Here is a 20290-nt window from a genome sequence, read left to right on the forward strand (position 1 = left end):
GGTCCAGATAGGAATTTGACTCTGTGCAAAATTGTCTACCTCACAATAAAACTGACTGGATCCTACAATCATTACCAGCTTACCTTTTATCTTTACCTTTTTAAAAATATAAGTTTGGAGTTATTAGCTGCTCCCTAAAAAATTTGAGTTTAAAATATATATATATATTTAAAAAAATAGTGGAGCTTACCTACACTTATTCATGTAGTAAATACATAATCATAAAAGTACACCTACTTTATCCATGTCTATGACAACAGCTCCTAGATACCACCCGGGTGCTTTCCAGATAATATGCTACAACAGGGGTAAAATGTTTCAGCTTGGCAGGATCATATTGAAAAAGATCCCCAGAATCTCAAACTCCTAAATACAGCTTTTCTGCAACAGACTTGCAACGTTGTAGCACTCTAACTAAAAGATAAAATCTGAAAGAAGGCATCAGAAATGTGAACGGCCCCTTGCTGTTGGCGCAGGGACTGTGGTGTCACAATGCAGGAAGTACAGAAGCACACTTAGATCTGTAGTGACAGTGTTGTAGGGTTTAATATGGAAAGCACCCCTATCTATTGGTTAAGGTGGCTGTGCTCACTCACTCCATCTCTGTCCTGAATGAGAGTACCTCATAGTTTGCTGGGTTTTCACATACTTTTTCATCTGTCTTGATATTAGTCTCCTTATTGTTCTTAATGGTTTCTATTAATCTTAATGGGACTGAAGGAGATAGAATTTATCTGAATTGGGGCCTATATCTGTTAGTTATCATCTTAATGATATTTAGACATTATAGAGATAAGCAAGCAAGGAAACAGAATTTGTCTTTCTACTTTGTGATAAAGCTAAAATCTAGGTTCAATTCTTTTCCAGGTATTTTCCTTCCATGCCATAAATGTATTTAAAATTGACCTATTAATATTTGGAATATTATGAAATCAAACCAGGTAGAATTTCTGGATTAAGTATTTTAACTTTGAATCCTTATCAATATTGATGTTACCCTCCATATTAAACATGTTACCCTCCATAATAAACATGTTTATTATTAAGTTATAGGCTACATTTTACATCCCAACAGTTAGGAAGAAAAATAATGTTTCAAAAAAGTATTTTACATTTTTCGTGTATTCCAGTGTTACAAGGTCCATGTTCCTTCCTCTTTTCCATATTGTATATTTGAAGGAACTTGGAACAGCAGGGTGTTTTTATGGGTTTGTTATCATTATGTCTTGAGACCATGTAGCAGTGATACTGTGTGGAGAGCAAGGTAGCACTGCAGATCATTATTTCTGAAACTCAGCCATGCATTACGTAATGATTTGTTCTTATTATCTTGGTCCCACTGTGTGAATTTCATAAGCAAAAATCAACATTACTTCTAATTTCTTGCCTGATTTCCAGCAGAGATGTTGCTTGTCGGGTGAAAAAGAGGAGCAGTAAAATTAACAAAGGGATGAAAACAAGTGGACTGTTCATTTTTACATGATGAAAGAAAAACAAGAAGTTACATAGGGGAGATTTTCACAGTTCTACTCTCACATAATTGCATCTCAAAGCTGGATCTTTCTGAAAAATCATAGAAAATGTTTGAATTACAATTATGCTCTCCAGACTAACTGTTAGCTAAAGTTATCTCTTAAGAATGAAAAATATTCCAGTTCACCTATATTATATGTGGCTGTATCCATTTCCCATTGGCACAAGTCTAGCAAAATAAATCAGCATCACTGGCTGTGGTATACCAGCAGCTTCTACTCATTGCATAATCTGAGTGCAAATGCATACACAACCTTTGCTACAGGCATAGTCAAACAATATGCCTGGACAACACATTGCCAACCCAAATGGTTTTCCCACTCAATAGTCATGTATAAGTGTAGTCATGTATAACAGTCATGGGATGGGGCCTAGAACAAAAAGTGAAGATGGGCCTCTCACCTTCTTCTTTAGAGAGATGCAAGGGGGAAAGAGCAAGCTGTCCTGCAGCTGGTAGGTCCCCTCCCTCAGGGCCTTCAGAGTCAGAGGTGCACCTAGGTAATTTTGGAGCCTGGACATAAAGGTGCTTGGAGCCCCACCCCCTGCTGCAAGCTAAGCATACTCCCCCTACACACACACACACACACACACACACACACGGTGACACATGCAATATTTTTAGCACGTGGGTTCTTGAGGGCAACTGAATAGCAACTGAACTCACAATAATGTATATTTATGCAAACGTGGATTAGCAGAAACGTTTCAACACACAACTTAACATACTCCCATCCCACATATTTCAGGTCACAGATGCTCAGCTGCCCGGTGCAGCATGGGCCAGCGGCACAGCTCAGCTACCACACCAGGATTTGGGGGCCCCCAGGGGATGTGGAGGCCTTGGACTGCCACCCAGAAGTCCAGAGGTAAGAGCACCTCTGCTCAGAGCACCCCCCCCTCCATTAGGGCCTCAGGGCCACAATTGTCCCTCTTTTTCTATTGTAGCTATGCCCTGGGCTGTGCTTTGTGTGCAGAAGGTCCCTGGTTCAATCCCTGAAATTTCTAGGTAAGGTAGGGAAAATTTCCTGCCTGAAACCTTGGAGACCAGCTTCTAGCCAGTGTAGACAATATTAAGCAAGGTGGGCCAATAGTCTGACTTGATATAAGGCAACATCCTGTATAGCACTCAGTTGTTCCTTGGGGGAGTGGGGGACATGAAACCAACCAGGAATGCGTGAATTGATTTGGGTACAAAATGATTTGAATCCAAATATAGCTGATACAGGCAATTTGTAGACAGAACAAATTGCCCCTGTGTTCAAATGCCCACATCCGGGTACAAAACCAATTGCCCACAAAACAAAATGAACGAATGTACAAAACAAATGAACAAAGATGTTCATTCATCACCTTTGGTGAATGACCAGAGAATCCACTATCATTTTTCAACAAAGAACCCACTCTCAGAACACCTCCAAATTTGAAAATAACAAAACCCAGTAGCACATAGGCTTGTGGTTTGGGGGGTGGTGGTACCCCATGCACACTACACCACAACCTGCTCTGGCCCACTCTGGTGCCCCCCATGCAGAGTTATTGGGCTGCTGAAATTTCCTTTATTCCCTAAGGGAAAAAGCTTAAAGACACACAAAACTCAGAAATTTGTTAAAAATCACCCCTTTGGCCAATTTCTTTGAAATTTGAGTGGTAGTTTCCTTCCATCTATTGGGCATTGCCACTCACAGCAACCTGCTCTGGGCCACCCTGGTGCCACCCACGTGGAGTTGGTGGCCATGGAGAACCCCATTACTCCCTATTGGGGGAAGCTTAAAGTGGGGCAAACTATGGGGCAAACTTCAAAAATTTGTTAAATCACCCCTTTGCCCAATTTCTTTGAAATTTGAGTGGTAGCTTCCTTCCACCCATTGGGCACTACCACCCACCACAACCCACTCTGGGCCACTCTGGTGTCCCCCACGGGGAGTTATGAGGCTGCTGAAATCTCCATTATTGCCTGTGTGGAAAAGCTTAAAGATGTGCAAACTTAATTTTTTAAAAATCACCCCTTTGCCCTTTTTTTTTGAAATTCGGGTGATAACTTCCACCCATTGGGCACTACCACGCACCCACTCTATTGCCCCCATAACCCCTTTTTTGCCCCAAGTCAATTCAGATTCAGATTAATTCAAATCTAAATCAAATCTGTGGTGATACGGCGGCGGGGGTCGGGGGGACATTTGGACCCAAAACAAATCAGGGGTGATTTGATTTGGGTACAAATCAAATTTTAAAAATCAATTCATGCACAATATCTAAAACCAGCCTTAAAAATATGGTGAACCATTTCACTTAAGGATCTGACTTTTTCTCTCTGTAGAATTTCAGCCTGGATTCTGGTATCCAGGACTGCAGAAATATTTACTGGAGCAAAATTAAAAAACATCAAAGTCTGTGGTACTTCCATAGCACTGATGGATATCTTCCTCATAAACATAATAAAGGACTCTTAGTATTTCCAGAACATTCCATCCTTCACTTCATATAAACCACTCAATGCAATTTTGAAATGCCATTTAACATGGATCCAGCTCTTAGCGAATCCCTCTGTTCTTAAAAGCAATGCCTAAAAGCTGGGTACTGTGCATGCCTACTCATAAGAACATAAAAATAGCCCTGCTAGATCAGACTCAAGGCCTATCTAATCCAGCATCCTGTTTCACACAGTGGCTCACCAGATGCCTCTGGGAAGCCCACAAGTAGGAGATGATGAAGGGAGGGGCATAGGGAGCGTACCTGTGGCTGGAGGACAGGTCCTTCTGGCAGCTCCCCTGCCCCTTTCTATTTTTAATTGTGTGTGATTTGTTTCCAAAACAAAGGATTTTAGTTGGGTATTTCTGAGATTGTCTGCTCAGTTATTTTTCTCAGCTACTCAATACTATTTGGAAGAATCTTCTTACTTGGCATGTACAAGATTCAGCTATGAGGTAAGTGGCTAATTGGGATGTAATTGCTAGGCACTACCTTGTGGAATGCAGAAGCACTGAGCAGAGAAATAGAGGTCTGCCTTTTGGGGGGGGGTAGTTCTGGAGTTTCTGTTCCATAACACTCTAACTTCTGTTCTGGTTGTAGTTTTCAGAGTAAAGCTTCCCCTCCAAGGAGTTGCACTTCCCAAAACTAGTCTAGTTCTGCCTCCAACTCTACGGAAATGGAGCTAAATAACAAACATCAACACAAAATCATTGGCCTCAAACAGGCTTCCAATGGAGCTGGGAGCAACTGGCATTTAAACTATTTGTTAGAGGTTGTTGATTTTTACCCACAATAGGTAAAACAGCAGAGCACCAAGGAATGAGCACACACTCCAGTTACAGAGTAGGTAGCAGAGGATGGATTGGATATTGCAGCTATTTAGAGAAAACACATGGAGATCCTTGTATGACTAAACACTAAATATTTATTGATTAAATACACTTAGATCGGAAAGACCTATATCTAATCTAAAGGACTACATAATGGATAGGTAAGGAGAGAGAGAGAGATGTTATCATCTGCTCTCTAGGAGGAAAGGAAGGATTGTGACTCAGCATAGGAAGTGCTGCAGACTGCAGAGTCAGTTCAGGGGTCATAGGGTAGAGACAGATAGGGAGACCCTGACTCACTGTCTCTACTCCCAATGCCCCTAGTGGTCATTAGGACAGTTGGTGCAAAAGGTCGATGCACTGGAAGTTCATCTCCTACAATTGTCACCTCTCTTTCTTTCTAAGGCTTCTAGACCTGGATTTCTGTGCCTTCAAGGGGAGAAGGCAGATACAGGCATGATGAAAGGGAGGACTGAATGGGATTGTGTCCCAGTGTTACTACAACAATCCTGTGCACATTATTTACCTGGGAGTAAGTGCAATTGAACACAGTGGGACTTGCTTCTGAGCAGATACACATTGGCCAAATTCAAATGTAAAGGAAACCAGAGGTCCCTTTACCTCTGGTTTCCAAAGTCATGCATCTGAAGTTGGCAAGCTGGAGTTAATGGTGAAAAGGGACCTGCAGTTTCCCTCCCCAAACTCTCCTCTGAACCTTTGGTCAGAGGGGAGTTTCACCACCCTTTACTTGGAAAACACTCTCTCTCTCTCTCTCTCTCCCAGTATAAATCTTTGCCACTAAAAATGTAATTTTTATTATTTCAAACTTTAACACACTTTCAGCAATGCTTTGGAGAATCCACGAATAAAGGATTTGGGATGTGCATGAATCATTTCAGCAGGGCAGGAAGTGGAATCTTTAAGCACAAGTAAAGCCAGTCCTAACCTGTTCCTCCACGGCCCCACCACATTTCCTTGTGCAGCACTGTGCTGCTCAGAAGTCCGTGCGTGGCTGCGTCCATGTGCATTCTGTCACCCCATGCAGGCTGGTGGGTCCAGTGCAACAGCCACATGCAAACTTCTGAGCAGTGAAGTGCTGCGCCAGGAAATGTGGTGGGGCGGCGGCGAAGCAGGTTTTACTCTTGCTTAAAGATGCCACTCCCCTCTCCATCACAATGATTCAGTGGGCCCTACTGGATGCTCTGAATCGATTCGTGCACGTCCCTAGAAACTATTCATGTTCTATATTCCAAGGTAAAAGTAGGTATTTTTTCTCAGCGGACAAAAGGAGGACAAAAATAAAGAGGACAAAAACAGACAAAACAAGCAAACAAACAAACAACCAGAGTGAAGAAATGAAAATGGAGCAAAATTGTAATTATCTGCTTTTCTTTAATATCAGAGTCTAAACAAACATACAGACATTTAAACACAGCTCACTCAGTCACTTTGAGTTCCACTCTTTGTGAAGAGAGTTCACAGTTAAGTTTTACTAGATGGGGACAGCATTTTATTTCATCTTATTTCCTTCAGCTGGGCTACTATCAAGCTCAGTGGTGGCCAGTGAGGGTGGCATGGGGTGGGGTGGGGAGCGGCGAGAGTTACCTTTAACAGTTTTTACCGGTGATATCGCCAGCACCTGGTTGCTGTGGGGAGCTGTGCTGACCTGCCTGTTATGCTACCACTCACTGGCCGCCACTGATCAAGCTTATTATCTGTTTCTTACTTTCTTCTCTTTTCTTACTTACTATTACTCTTGTTTATTTTGGCTGTCCTGGATCTTGAATACCTAATAAACACTGATCAGCTTCTTATTTTATGAGCAATTGAGAAAGCATCACAGATAACCAAAGTATAAAGTGGTTGAATACTCCTACCTTTCCAAATGGATCCATTTCAAGATAAACCAGCTAGAAGTGACATTTTCAAAGAATTTTCCATTACCATGCCATTTGTGAGGATGATCCAGCAGACCTATTGTAAGAGAATAAGAAGTTAAGGTATAATTGGAACCATCTTGCTTCATACAGAAGACCATTTTTTATAACTGGTTCAGCGCTGCAGGGAACGAGATCTTTTTTTAAAAGGAGAGCAGGCCCTTACCTGTTCTAATTATATTCTGCTACTAATAATAACTAGCTGGGCCAGGCGCAGAGCATCTGTGCCTCCGGCCAGTCCACCCACCGACGCTTTTTCCTTCTCTCCTGGCACGCCCGGCTTTCTGGCCGGTCAGCCAGCCGGCCGCTTCTCCCCCCCCCACACACACGATTTCTGTCAGGCTGGCCAGCCAGCCCACTTCCTCTCTCCCATCCACTTCTCGTCCCCACCCTGTGGTTTGTGGCTAGCGGGTGGGCTGGAAAGCCAGCCCACCACTTCCTTTTACCCGCCCACTCCTGGTAGGGACTGCCAACTTACGCAGGCCAGGTCGGCCCGCTGCTGCTTTTTCCTCCTGGTGGCCAGCCCAGCCTGCTGTTGCCTCCTGCTCCCGCTGGCTAGGTCAGGCAGGCCCGCCACCACCTTCTCCTCCCGGTGGCCGGGAAGGCCACCCCCTCTGCCTCCTGTTCCTGCCAGCTAAACCAGCTGACATCCCTATTTCCCCACCCCATCCCCATCGCAAATCCTGTCTAGCAGCTGCTCACCAACTCTCATGAGAGCTGCCACGCATGGGATTAGTGATGGGTACGCTTAGGAGAAATAAATATATAGATAATAATTAATAATAATTAATAATTACTAGTGTATCCAGATCTCTTGCTTCTTCACAACTCATTGTAACTTTCATGTTAGCACTTGCGTTCAATACTTGAATTGGATGGTAGAACAATGGATCATTTTCCTGGTCCCTGAAACCTTTGGCTGCAATTCTGTGCTCAATAACCTGAGAGTAAGCCCCACTGAACACTATGGGTCTTACTTTCTGAATAAACAGGTACAGCATTGTGCCACATGTCTTGGAAGATCAGCTTTAAAGCATACAAGTGTAATCCTATTGAGATTTACAATTGCAGCACGCAAAATTGCTGGTGAGACAGTAAATGTAAGTAGCAGTATTTATGACACACTTCCATGCTGGCCATTTTCAGAAATGGAATTACTGTCGCAATAAAGGTACCAATTGTTTCCACACTGCTCATTGGCCACAGTTAATATTTCAGCTTGTGGGCACCCTTGTGGCAGGTTCATTTATTCCTTTGAGATGCTTCTTTTCTGATTCAGGGTGTTTTGTAAAAATAACTGTGTTTTTGTTCTTGTAATAAAAAGAAATACTTATATTTTAATTCATGCAGATCTTAAACACTGTGGAATACACTCCTTGATATAATTTGAATCCTATCTGACTATGCTTTCCTATATTCATATTTGAAATTCTGCCTTCTAAACGTATTTAAACATATCCGGCATCTGAGGCTGGAAAACCTTTGCTGCAGGACTGAATATCCTTTAAAATTTATATCCTTTATCTTCTCTCTCTCTCTCTCTCTCTCTCTCTCTCTCTCTCACACACACACACACACACACATACACACTTATATAAACATATTTTATAACACTTTTAAAGAGCTTTCGTTTCAATTTGTATGGAAATTTAAAAACTGGGTATTCGAAAGAAGATGGCTTTTTCTGTATGAAATCACTTGGAATATACTGCTGTTGTATATGTGCACGAATAAGTTATTAAAGCTACAATTTAAGCAAGTATCAGTCTTGCATGTGTAGAAAGAAAGATGCTGAAAGTATGGTGGTTAGATATATTCTAAGCTATTACAATAATATTTAATAGCTACTAGGCCTTTAACTGCAAATTTTTATTTTGTTAGCTAAGTGGGATCCTGTTTACTCCCTGTATTGGTAATTCAGACGAGTATTCCCCTCATCCCACTTCCCCTCTCCCCTGGGGTTTGAGGCAGCTTGGTGAACCACCACCCCCAGACCCATTGCATGTACTGTGCACTGTTCTTTCTGCACTCTGCCAGTTTTCCCCACCCTGGATCTCCCTGGGAATTGAGTGGTAGTAAATGATCAAAGAGACTTCCTGACATCCTGCATTGCCTTCTGCCTTTTGAAAAGGCAGATAGGTCAAGCAGGCGGGAGTAGGTAGAAGAGGTGGTAACAGTGGTGGTAGCTGGTGCATAGTTTGGTGGAAGAGATGGCCTGAGTAGAATCCAGAGGAAAGAGTTGTGGTATGCAAGGACAAGCCAGAGGAGTAGAATCAGGATTATTAATGAAATAGATATTATATACAGAGCGGCAAGTGCAGACTACATTTTGGCGCAGGCTGTTTGTTAGGTCCACCTCTACTCCAGGGCTGGAATACAAATAACTAAATCTCCACTCAAAAGCCGGCCTGGATCAAGGAATGGATTAACCAAAAACACCACAGAAGCAGCTGGTGGTGACAGGCCAGTGGAAAGTGGTAAGCTTCTACCTGTGCAAATCTGCTGCCTGCAGCGGTTGCTTCACTTAGTCTCATTAGGAGGCTGACTGGGCCTGTAGTCATAAGAACATAAGAACAGCCATTCTGGATCAGGCTCAAGGCCCATCTAGTCCAGCATCCTGTGCCACTGGGAGCCTACAGGCAGCAGTTGAGGGCACGCCCTCTCTCCTGCTGTTACTCCCCTGCAACTGGTACTCAGAGTACTTATACACCTCTATCATGTCTCCCTGCAATTGTCTTTTTTCTAAACTAAAAAGCTCCAGGTGTTGTAGCCTTGCCTCATAAGAAAAGTGCTATAGGCCCCTGCCTTCTTCTGCACCTTTTCCAGTACTACAATATCCCTTTTTAGATGTGGTGACCAGAATTGTATGCAGCACTCCAAGTGTGGCCGCACCATCATTTTGTATAAGGGCATTATAATATTAGCAGTTTTATTTTCAATCCCCTTCCTAATGATCCCTAGTATGGAATTGGCCTTGGGGTCCTTCGTCCCAATGTGCATCACTTTACACTTGCCAACACTGAACTGCATTTGCCACTTTGTCACCCACTCACCAAGTTTGAAGAGATCCTTTTGGAGCTCCTCACAATCTCTTTTGGATTTTACTACCCAAAAGAGTTTGGTATCATCTGCAAATCTGGCCACCTCGCTGCTTACTCCTACTTCTAGATCATTTATGAATAAATTAAAAAGCACCGGTCCCAGTACAGATCCCTGGGGGACCCCACTTCTTCCCCCCATTGTGAAAACTCTCCTTTTATACCTACCCCATTTTCTGTCCTTCAACCAGTTAGTAATCCACACATGTACTTGTCCCCTTATCCTATGACTGCTAAGTTTCCCCAGGAGGAACTTTGTCAAAAGCTTTTTGGAAGTCCAGGTATACTATGTCAACTGGATCACCTTGATCCACACAGTTGTTGATACTCTCGAAGAACTCCAAAAGGTCTGTGAGGCAAGATTCTTCTAGGTGCTTTACAATTTGATCATTGAGGATGCTTTCCATCAATTTGCCTGGAACGGATGTTAAGCTAACCGCCCTGTAATTTCCCAGATCACCCCTGGATCCCTTTTTGAAAATCGGTGTTACATTTGCTACTTTCCAGTCCTCTGGTACAAAGCCTCATTGTAGGGATAGTCAAAACACAGTAGTTACTGGCCAGTTGGAGTCTCATGATAGGAGATTCAGGCATTTCTGATCTGCAATACCCTATGTTCACCAACTTTGTGGCTTTTAGCTATTTTAATTTGAACTTTATATATTTTAAGGTGTGTGTTTTTAAAATTGTTTTAATATTGTAAACTGCCTAGAGACTTCGGTAGTGGGCGGTATGCAAATATGCTAAATAAATAATAAATAAGCAAACCTTTGTTTATTTTCCAGTATGTCCAGACAAAAAAAGGAAGAGAACTCTGGACAATTCCTCCAATATCAATGTTAGAGTTTGTTCTGCTGATGCTCATCTGCCAGCGCCAACAAACAAGAAAAGTAATGATTTCTTCCCTCCCTCAAAGTAGAATTTGCAGAGTGTGTAGAATAGTGGTTTTAATGAACACACCAACATTATTTTAAAAAATGGTGCTCCAAAGGGGTATGGATGTTCACACTCATGTAGAAATCACTTCCTCATCGTATTTCTCTGTGGCTGCCCTGGGGCTTTGGAATATGCTCCCTGGAAATATGAGCATCTCCTTCTCTGTTGGTTTTCAGGAAGACCCTCAAGACCCTCCAGGCTTTTAACTGGAACTGATTTTAACTGGAATTGAAAATAATTGGTTTTAATAACTAGTTTTATGAGATTGTTTTTATTGTTTTTTGAGGAATTGTAATCTATTTTTTCCTTTTTTATATTGTTTTAAATTTTGTACACCACCTAAAGAGGTACATATCAGGCAGTATAAAAATATAATAGATAGATAACAAGATAGATAAATGTTCAGTGGGTCTGGCAGAGGAAGTACCTGCCACCATAACAGTGATAATACAGGGATTTTCTGGACCTCTTTAGTTCTCTGACAGCAGAGAATGAAGAATATACCCATATACAATTACAAAATGGTGTCCCATATGCCAGGAGCCAGGAAGGATATGTGCACTCATGAAGAGCTCATTTCCTTTTCATATGGTGTGGGGCTGGTAGATGAAGCATCATCCAAAGTGGCCTATAGTTATACACAAATCTATCTTAATTTAAATCTTCATTTAAATCTATGTTATAGTTAATTATAAGTGCTTCTGAATGGTCAATTCCCCTATTGTCTTTTTTGACATGTGGGATGCATCACATATTTTAAAAGTCTGTTTTGAATTCATAACTGATAAGAATAACATGGCCTTATCACAACAATACTCTCCTAGATAAATTAAAATATGTTGAATATTTAAAGAACATATGAGTTTGATTCTGGTCCCTTGAGTGCAGTGACGGTGTGAGGAGGGATAACCCATACAGCAAACTAAAGCACTTTCCTTCTGCAGCGAAGCTGACAAACAAATTGCTTCACATAAAATAAGAAAACCTTATCATGCTTCCCTCTAACATAAAATGTATCTGTAGAAATGTATTTCAAACTATATGCCAAGTGATGAGTAAAATATCCCTTTTGATCATGAGTTGAAAAAAAGAAAATGTGTTAAATGTCTTGAGTTTATTCAAATTTGGATATAACTTCCAAGCTAATAGTCAGAATAACATCACTAATCAGAAAACTTTCAAAAACTTCCATTTGATTGATATTCTTTAGCAGTTGTTTTAGAATAGGGAAACACTTACAATTTCTAATTATATTTTAACCTATTAGTAGTGCCATTAAAATAATTGGTTGATAAATAAAATTAGAAAATGGGAAATGACTACTGTTGGCTGATATATACTAAGGTTTTTTAAAATTGCTCTGCTGTTGTGTTGTTTATGGCAATAGATATCTTAATAAAAGCAAACAATTCTTTACACCTTAATATAGTTAAAGAAAGTCCTTTTAATAGATGTTTCAGTGCAGTGACTCCATGAGTAGATTGCCCTCTAAACTGGATCATGTACAAGTAGATCCAATCCCCTGCTAACTGAGCAAAGAAACATCTTGGTAAAGTGGCAATTCTCATATATTTAGCAGGGGAAGAACAGTGGCTGTTGCAGGTATCTGCCTTATGTTTCTTTTTAGATTGTGAGCCCTTTGGGGACAGGGGACATCCTATTTATGTATTATTTATTTTTGTATGTAAACTGCTTTGAGGTCTTTGGTTGCAGAGTGGTATATAAATAGTAGTAGTAGCAGCAGCAGCAGCAGCAGTAGTATGCTACAGGCTCCATAGCTTCTTTCATATCAGACAGGTAAGGATAAATGCTTCCATTTTGTTTAGAACCTCCTATGCGAAACAAATATCTATGAGGGCATAAAATAAGATGGATGTGATTTGATATTCAACTTATATATTGAAGAGTTGTGCTAGATTTTTTATATTAAGCAGCATTTGAAATGCTTCCCATGCAGAAGGTGTCTGGCTGCAGTATACATGCCAACTATGTTAAACATATAATTGATTTACATTTGAAGCTGCTAATTATCATAATCAAAGTAGACTCAGGTAGATGAGTTACCATTGTTACCACAGATGGGTAAAAGGATATGGCATTAGCAACTAGTGCCTTCTGTTTCATTGTGAGGATTAAAATCCCAAATGGTTAATGAGATTGCTATTAGGAGGAAAATGAAAATTTTAGGGAGTGTAGGGAAGGCTTTTCTATGGGAATTAGCATGCTGCAGTGTGGTGTAAAGGGTGGAATGATAAGGAGCTGAAATAATTATCTTTACAGTCCAGAGATAGGCCAAGAATTGGAACTTGATCTATAGTTGCTTATATGATAGAACTATTGCCAAACACTGACTGACATCCTGACTAACGAAGCACCAACTAAAGAATTACACAGAAGCAGCACTGGTGCTTCTGAAAAGTTCAGTTCCACTGCTGGTTTACTGTAGTAGTGGAGGCAAATTTCAATGACCTCTCTTTCCCCCCAAAGGGCTTTGTGCTACCCCAAAAGGTATCCTGTAAGGATGTACACAAAACCGGTTTGATCGGTTCGAGTCTGAACCGAGCATGTCAGTTTTGCCTCCTGGAACAACCCCCACCCACAGCTCGGCTTGATTTCAAGCTGGTTTGGGGACTCTCCATTTTTTTTGTTTTGTTTTTTTAAAACTCACCTCCTCCCGGAGGTGTGGCCATGGGTGGATATCTGGTGGTTCCCCATCCCCCCACTAACCACCCCATACTCTCCAAAGCGCAATTTGGGCCCATTTTCAGTCTGTTTCAACACTTTCTGCTGTGGTGGTGGCCATTTAGGAGGTCACTGTGCATGTGCCCTGGCCATTTTCATGGCTGGGTCATTTGGAGGTTGCCACGCATGCACCCTGCCCATTTCTGTGACTGGGTCATGACTTGGCCATGCAAATGGCCAGTGCACATGCATAGCAGTCTCCAAAATGGCCACCATCATGTCAGAAAGGGCTGGAACAGCCTGAAAATGGGCCAAAATGGCCCAGGGGAGACTGGGGGGAAGGCCTGTAGGAGGAGGGAGGACTTCTGGGGAGCTCCCCACAGCCACAGCAGCATTCCTCGGAGGCAGTGATTTTGATTTTTAAGGCAGAACTTCCGAGCTGAACCAATGGTGAACCAGTTCGATGGCAAATCAGTTGGCACATCCCTAATGGCAAACCAGTTCACACATCCCTAATGTCCTGTGAGTTGCACAGTCCTCTGGGACATATTTTTGAATAAAGGGTTTTGGGGGAAGGGGAGGTTGTCAAAAATTCATCATACACACACACACACTCACACCCTGTGCAATGTTAGTGTGGAACTCTTCAGTAGCATGGGTGCTGTATCGGTGTTAATCATGTTCCATTGCTGTGTTGTTGCCTGATAATGGGCTGACATGAAGCATGTTTAGATTTTGGTTATAAAATGTGAACATCTTTATCTGAACAAATACATTTTGATTGCTTACCCAGGCCAGCCAGAAACAATTTTGTGCCCTAAACTGCAAATAAATGTGTTTGTGGTCCAGTGTGACCCTATTGCATACTCTGATCAGGCACTGCTATGATGGCAGGTGTGCTCAGTAAGAAAAGTGGATTATATCCCCGCCCACATGTGAAGAAGAGAACAGAGAACATGCCACTAATGCACTATTCTGATGTAGGAAACAGCCTGATCAGGAATAAGATTATCAAAACCTTCTTCCTCCCCTGTTCATCCCAATAATCCCCATTTGATGGTCAAAACTGGAAGGAGCAAGCATATACATATGCACTTGCACACATGTATAATTAAAACACTATGTGTCAGGAATGTAATGGGATTATATATATATATATATATATATATATATATATATATATATATATATATATATAAAATTTATTTAAGCATATTTTTATATTGCCTGATATGTAAATCTCTAGGCCGTGTACAGAATTTAAAACATAATACAAAAGAGAGTAAAACAGTTAAAATTTTACAATATACAGTAAAAACATGTCAAGGCAGCCACAGTCTGTTCTGCTTGCCTAGCATCTTCGGCCACCCTGGAAACACTGTAAGGATTGGGCCCACTATACATAACCTGATCCCAACTATCTGTGCCACCCACATTGCAACTGCTGTTCTTTACCTACCTATCTACTCACCCAGTTACAGGGATCAACCAGACAGCAACTCTCTGCCCCCCGCCCAGCTTCATATAAAGAGCAAAGTGTGCTTTTAAGTACAGGATTAGTTGCCTAAGGGGGGAGAGGGTGGGGGGTCCCATACAGAGGTCAGCTTGAGACCCGCTCCATCTCACCCCATCCTGCCCCCCTGGGTGCAGCATGGGGAGGAGCTGGTGAGAAGTTAGCTAGAGCCGGCATTGACGGCAGTCCGCCTGTCCTGTCCCTGAGTTTCAATCCCTTGGCCTCGCTTTCACCCACCTTCCTTTTGCCGCCAAAATGTATTCTCACAAATCAGGAGCCCAGAAAAGAAAAGATAAGAAAGAATGAGAGGAAAATGGAAAACAGGGTCAACAAACACTCTTTCAATTTGGATTAAGTGTGGCTTCAAAAAAAAAATCATTGAACTTACCTATAGAATTGGAGCAAGAAGAAACTGTTGGAAACCTCATCCCCAAACAAGGAGCAGTTGATTCGGGTAATCATGCACAGGATTTTGATGAAGGGGCAGATGCAGAAAATGGAAATGGAAAACAAGACATACAGGTGCATGTGGAAGTGAATTTGGAAGACGAGAGCAATAATCATAATGTAGGCCTTGACACTGGATGTATCACAACCGAGTTTCCATCTCAAGAGGAAGAAGAAAAGTATGTTACAAATGGTCCCATCCCTCTGCCTAAAATATTCCCAAAATATACCTGCAATCAAATTTTCCCAGAAAGCATACTGAAATTTCAGAGCCCCAATGGAGAACTACATGTAGAGACTGGCTTGTCTCGAGTCAACAGAAACAAGCACTATATTGCTTTCCATGTCGATTATTTTGGTACAAGACTGTCAATAATAATAACAGTCTCAAGACTAGCACTTCTGTGTCTAAATCTGCACTGGTATCTGCTGAAAGCTGGGATTCTAATGGGAAGTGGCGGAAATTTTCCTACAGGATCCCCAAAAAATGAAAAAGGCAATAGTCACAGAGAATTTTACCTAGCTTGATGAGAACTAGAAAGACAACTGCTGTCTGGGACAGGAGTTGACACCATCTTAGAAGCTTCAATCAAAACTGAAGCTGTGAAATGGTGCAATTTTTTAAAGCACATCATCGATGTTGTACTCTTCTTGGGAGAACATGGTCTGGCAGTTACTGGTTCATCCCATTGAATTGGTGATTCAAACAATGGACACTTTTTAGGACTCATTGAACTGCTCTCCAGGTGAGACCCCATCCTTCAGGAACATGTGCTAAGTGTAGAGGAGTCACAAAAAAGGAGTGAGCATCTTCAAGTTCATTATCTGTCCCCTGACTCACAAAATGAATTGATTGCAGAACGCTCAAATCTTGTGCAACAATACATTTTTCTGGAGAGGCAATCTGCAAAATACTTTGCAGTAATAGTAGATGCCACACCAGATTCCTCCCATATTGAACAAACATTTCTTCTGAGATACATACCTTTAAAAGAAACGCAGTATGAGATTCAAGAAAGATTCCTCAAGTTTGCAGATTGTAGCAGCAAAAGAGGAGAAGAAATTGCTCAGTTGATAACTGATATATTGAAAGAACATGCTATTCCTCTCAGTGACTGTAGAGCTCAAGCCTATAATGATGGGGCAAATATGGCTGGAAAATACAATGGCTGACAAGCAAAAATACAGGAACAATGCTCAACAGTAATTTTTTCACCTTGTGGTTATCACACACTCAACGTATGTGGAAATGCTGCTGCTGAATGCATACCTGAAGCAATAACTTTTTCCTGAACAATTCAGACTGTGTACCACCTGTTCAGTTCCAGTCGTAAGTGATGGGAATTACTACAAAACCATACTGGTTGTTCTCTTCATGGTATGTCTGAAACAAGATGGCCAGATCGTGTTGAATGTGTAAAGCCTTTTGCAGCTCACTTGCCTGTCATAAAATTGGCAGTGGAAGAATTTTATGGCCAAAACAAGAAATTAAGTCCATGGAGTTTTATTATATGTGACATCTTTTGCCTGTGTGTTAATGTCAGCTGTGTGGTACAAAATATTGGCTGGCATAGGTATTTGCAACAAGGTCATCCAAGCTAGAGATGCCACACTGGATGCTGAAGTAGCAAACATAGAAACTCTCCTCACAGATCTGACAAAACTTCAAAACAACTGGAAATGCATGTGGAATGAAGTCAAATTGGTTTCCCCTGCTAATTGGGCAAAGAGGCACCTTTTTAACGTGGTGATTCTCTTTATTTAGCAGGGGGAGAGTAATTGGCCCTATCCACCCACAGCACAGTACTTCCAATGACGTTGTTGTGTTGTTGTGAAACCTAAAGATAGAAATAAAGCTCTCCCATAGAGGTGGTGGAATTAGGCGCAAGAGGGCAAGGCCACATGATGACAGCACACCTGATGCTAACTTGGAGGAAATGAATGACACAGATGATACACCAGAAGAGGCCTACTTCAGAAAGTGTGTGTTTTACGTTTTGGTAGACAATGTTATAGCAGGATTAACTGTCCACTTCAATGCTGTTAAGCAGTTGGCAGAAAAATTTGATTTCTTGTGGAAATATCTCACCTTGTCTGAAAGTGATGTGGAGAGAAAAGCTTTATCTTTATCAGAGCAATATCCTGCTGACCTTAACAGTGATGATTTTGGAAAAGAAATGCAACATTTACCCTCAGTACATAAAGCAAATTTTGTAAATGCACAGTTAAAGCTATTAGATCTGTTGAACTTGTTAACAGAGTACAGACTTTGTGACCTGTTTCCAAATGTTTATGTTAGCTTAAGAATACTATTAACAATTCCAGCAACAGTAGCTTCTGCAGAAAGGTCATTTAGCAAACTCAAGCTGATTAAGAATTATTTAAGGTCTACAATGTCTCAGGAACGTCTTGTGGATTTGGCCAGGCTAAGTATAGAATCAAACATTGCCTGAACAATTAATTTTCATGCTGTGGTTTGAAATTTTTCACAAAAAAGGGCCAGGAAAGCTCTTTTCAAAAAGTAAATACTAAGCCTATCTACCTTTTCTTTTACTTTTTACTAATAATTGTGTCTTCTGATGATCTGATCTGCATTGCAATATAAAAGGATGTTTCAATGTGAATTCTTCCTCATCTGTATTGTAGCATAAACAAAGATGTTCAAATCAAATGTGCTTTCTTCTCTCTGATCCTCTTTTATTTTATTTTATTTATATTTATCATGGAGGGAATATAGGAGAATAAGGTCTCATATGCAGAAAATCAACAGAGTGCTCCATTCCACCCCTCTCTCATCTTCCATACCCTTTTTGGCCTTACAGGCTACAGCTGATGGCATAAAACCATAGTGGATAAAAACAGGATGACTAATGGAGAAGGGAAGGGCCCCCAAAAGAAACTTCGTACCCCCTGATAAAATTCCTCTCAGGGGCTCTGGCCACAGAGAAGGTCTGGTCTCGAGTCGCCACCAAATGAGCTGGAGGCATTGTAACCAGACCTCTTGAGAAGATTGTAACAGGCAACAAGGTTCATGAAAAAGAAGGGGCTCTCTTAAATACCCTGGGCCCAAGCCATTAAGGGCTTTGTAGGCCAGCACTTTGTATTTCACCCAGAAACACATCAGCAGCCAGTGCAGTTATTTTAAAATCAGTGTTCTGTGGTCCCTTTGGGATCTCCCAGAGACCAGTCTGGCTGCCACATTCTGTACTAATTATAGTCAAAGGCAGCCCCACATAGAGTGCATTACAGTAGTCAAGCCTGGAGGTTACCAGCATATGCATTACTGTTTTAAGGTCATTTGCTTCCAGAAATGGACATAGCCAAAGCTGATAAAAAGCACTCCTGGCCACTGCCTCAACCTGAGAAACCAGATAAAATTTTGGATCCAGCAGTACTCCCAAACTATATACCTGATCTTTCAGGGGGAGTGTAACCCCATCCAGATCTAAGCCATCTCTTGGGTCCCAACCACCCACATTTAGTACCTCTGTCTTATGAGGATTCAGCTTCAGTTTTTCCCCTTCATCCAGCCCATTACTCCCTCCAGACAGTCAAAAATACATAATGCTATACTGTTGCATGGCATGTTGCACAGCAATGTATCATAGTATGACTTCACTGATGCTTAGGTATATTAGCAATGATTGTTGTTTTCATCCAGACAGGGGAGGAGGGAGGCCAGCAGCAGCCCGGCTTCTGCCGCCACAGCCCCCTAGCCCCACCCCCTGCATCTGACATCAGATGCAGGGAGCATGCAGCCACACCCCTGCATCTGATGTCAGCCCCAGAGGCATGATTTAGCTCCCAAATGGGGCTGTGTGGCCAGCATTTTCTCTCTCCACACCCATGGCTATCTGGCAGCTGCTTGTGAACTCTCACGAGAGCTGCCATGCATGGGATTAACCACGGGTATGTCTTAGAGAAATAAATATATAGATATTATGTTTTAATTCTGTACACTGCCTAGAGATTTTAATAATAGGTTGTATATTAAATAAATAAATAAATAAATATGGGGCTGTACGTTCCCATTTGTCAGATGCGGGGGACATGTCTGGGACATGTCATTCTTTGAACCTGTGTGCTTAAAGGTGGCTCCGCCCCGTATCCAGATAATCAAACTTATAATAAAATACCAGAAAGCAAGCCCCAAGCACCTCTTCTTCTGAATCATTCTAGACAAGGACTGCTGTGTTTAAAAATACTTTATTATTCCTGACATAAATTAGAGACTAAGGTTTTCTCATGGCAGTGACAGTATAAAAAAAAATTATAGCATATATCTCCTAGATGTCTTTTTAATAAGTTTCCATTTCAGTCCTGCACAGTTCAAATGATGAGAAACTGTTAAACTCCTTTGAGGCTTATTAGGCCATCATAGCAAGAAATAAAACATAAAAACTGTGGGGTGGGCAGAAGCTGTATGTTGCCTACTGGAAAACAACTAGTGAGTGTTGATGTAATATTTCATGCATGCTGCTTTCTATGATTCATGCCCGCAAAGAACGCTGGACTAGGGAGAACTTGGCATGGTCCAACAAGGCATTACATATGTTCTTAACCAATCTAGGATCACTTAGCTCAGATGAGTTTTATCTTAACTAAAATAAATCCTGAGAATGCATTCTTGGTTTGTACAGTCAACATACATTATTGGACCATGGAGATTCTGTCAAACAAAAGAGTAGACCATGCAAGCCCATAGCTAGTAGAGTTTCTCTAGAGAACTCAGGTTTATGCAGGTATACAATTCTGAAACATCCAAATTTACTTAGCATTTGAAGCTTTCTATATGCAATACTATGCTGTACACTAACACAATGAACAATCAGTTTTTTTAAAAAA

This window comes from Hemicordylus capensis, chromosome 1, assembly GCF_027244095.1.
Source record: "Hemicordylus capensis ecotype Gifberg chromosome 1, rHemCap1.1.pri, whole genome shotgun sequence".
NCBI lineage: Eukaryota > Metazoa > Chordata > Lepidosauria > Squamata > Cordylidae > Hemicordylus > Hemicordylus capensis.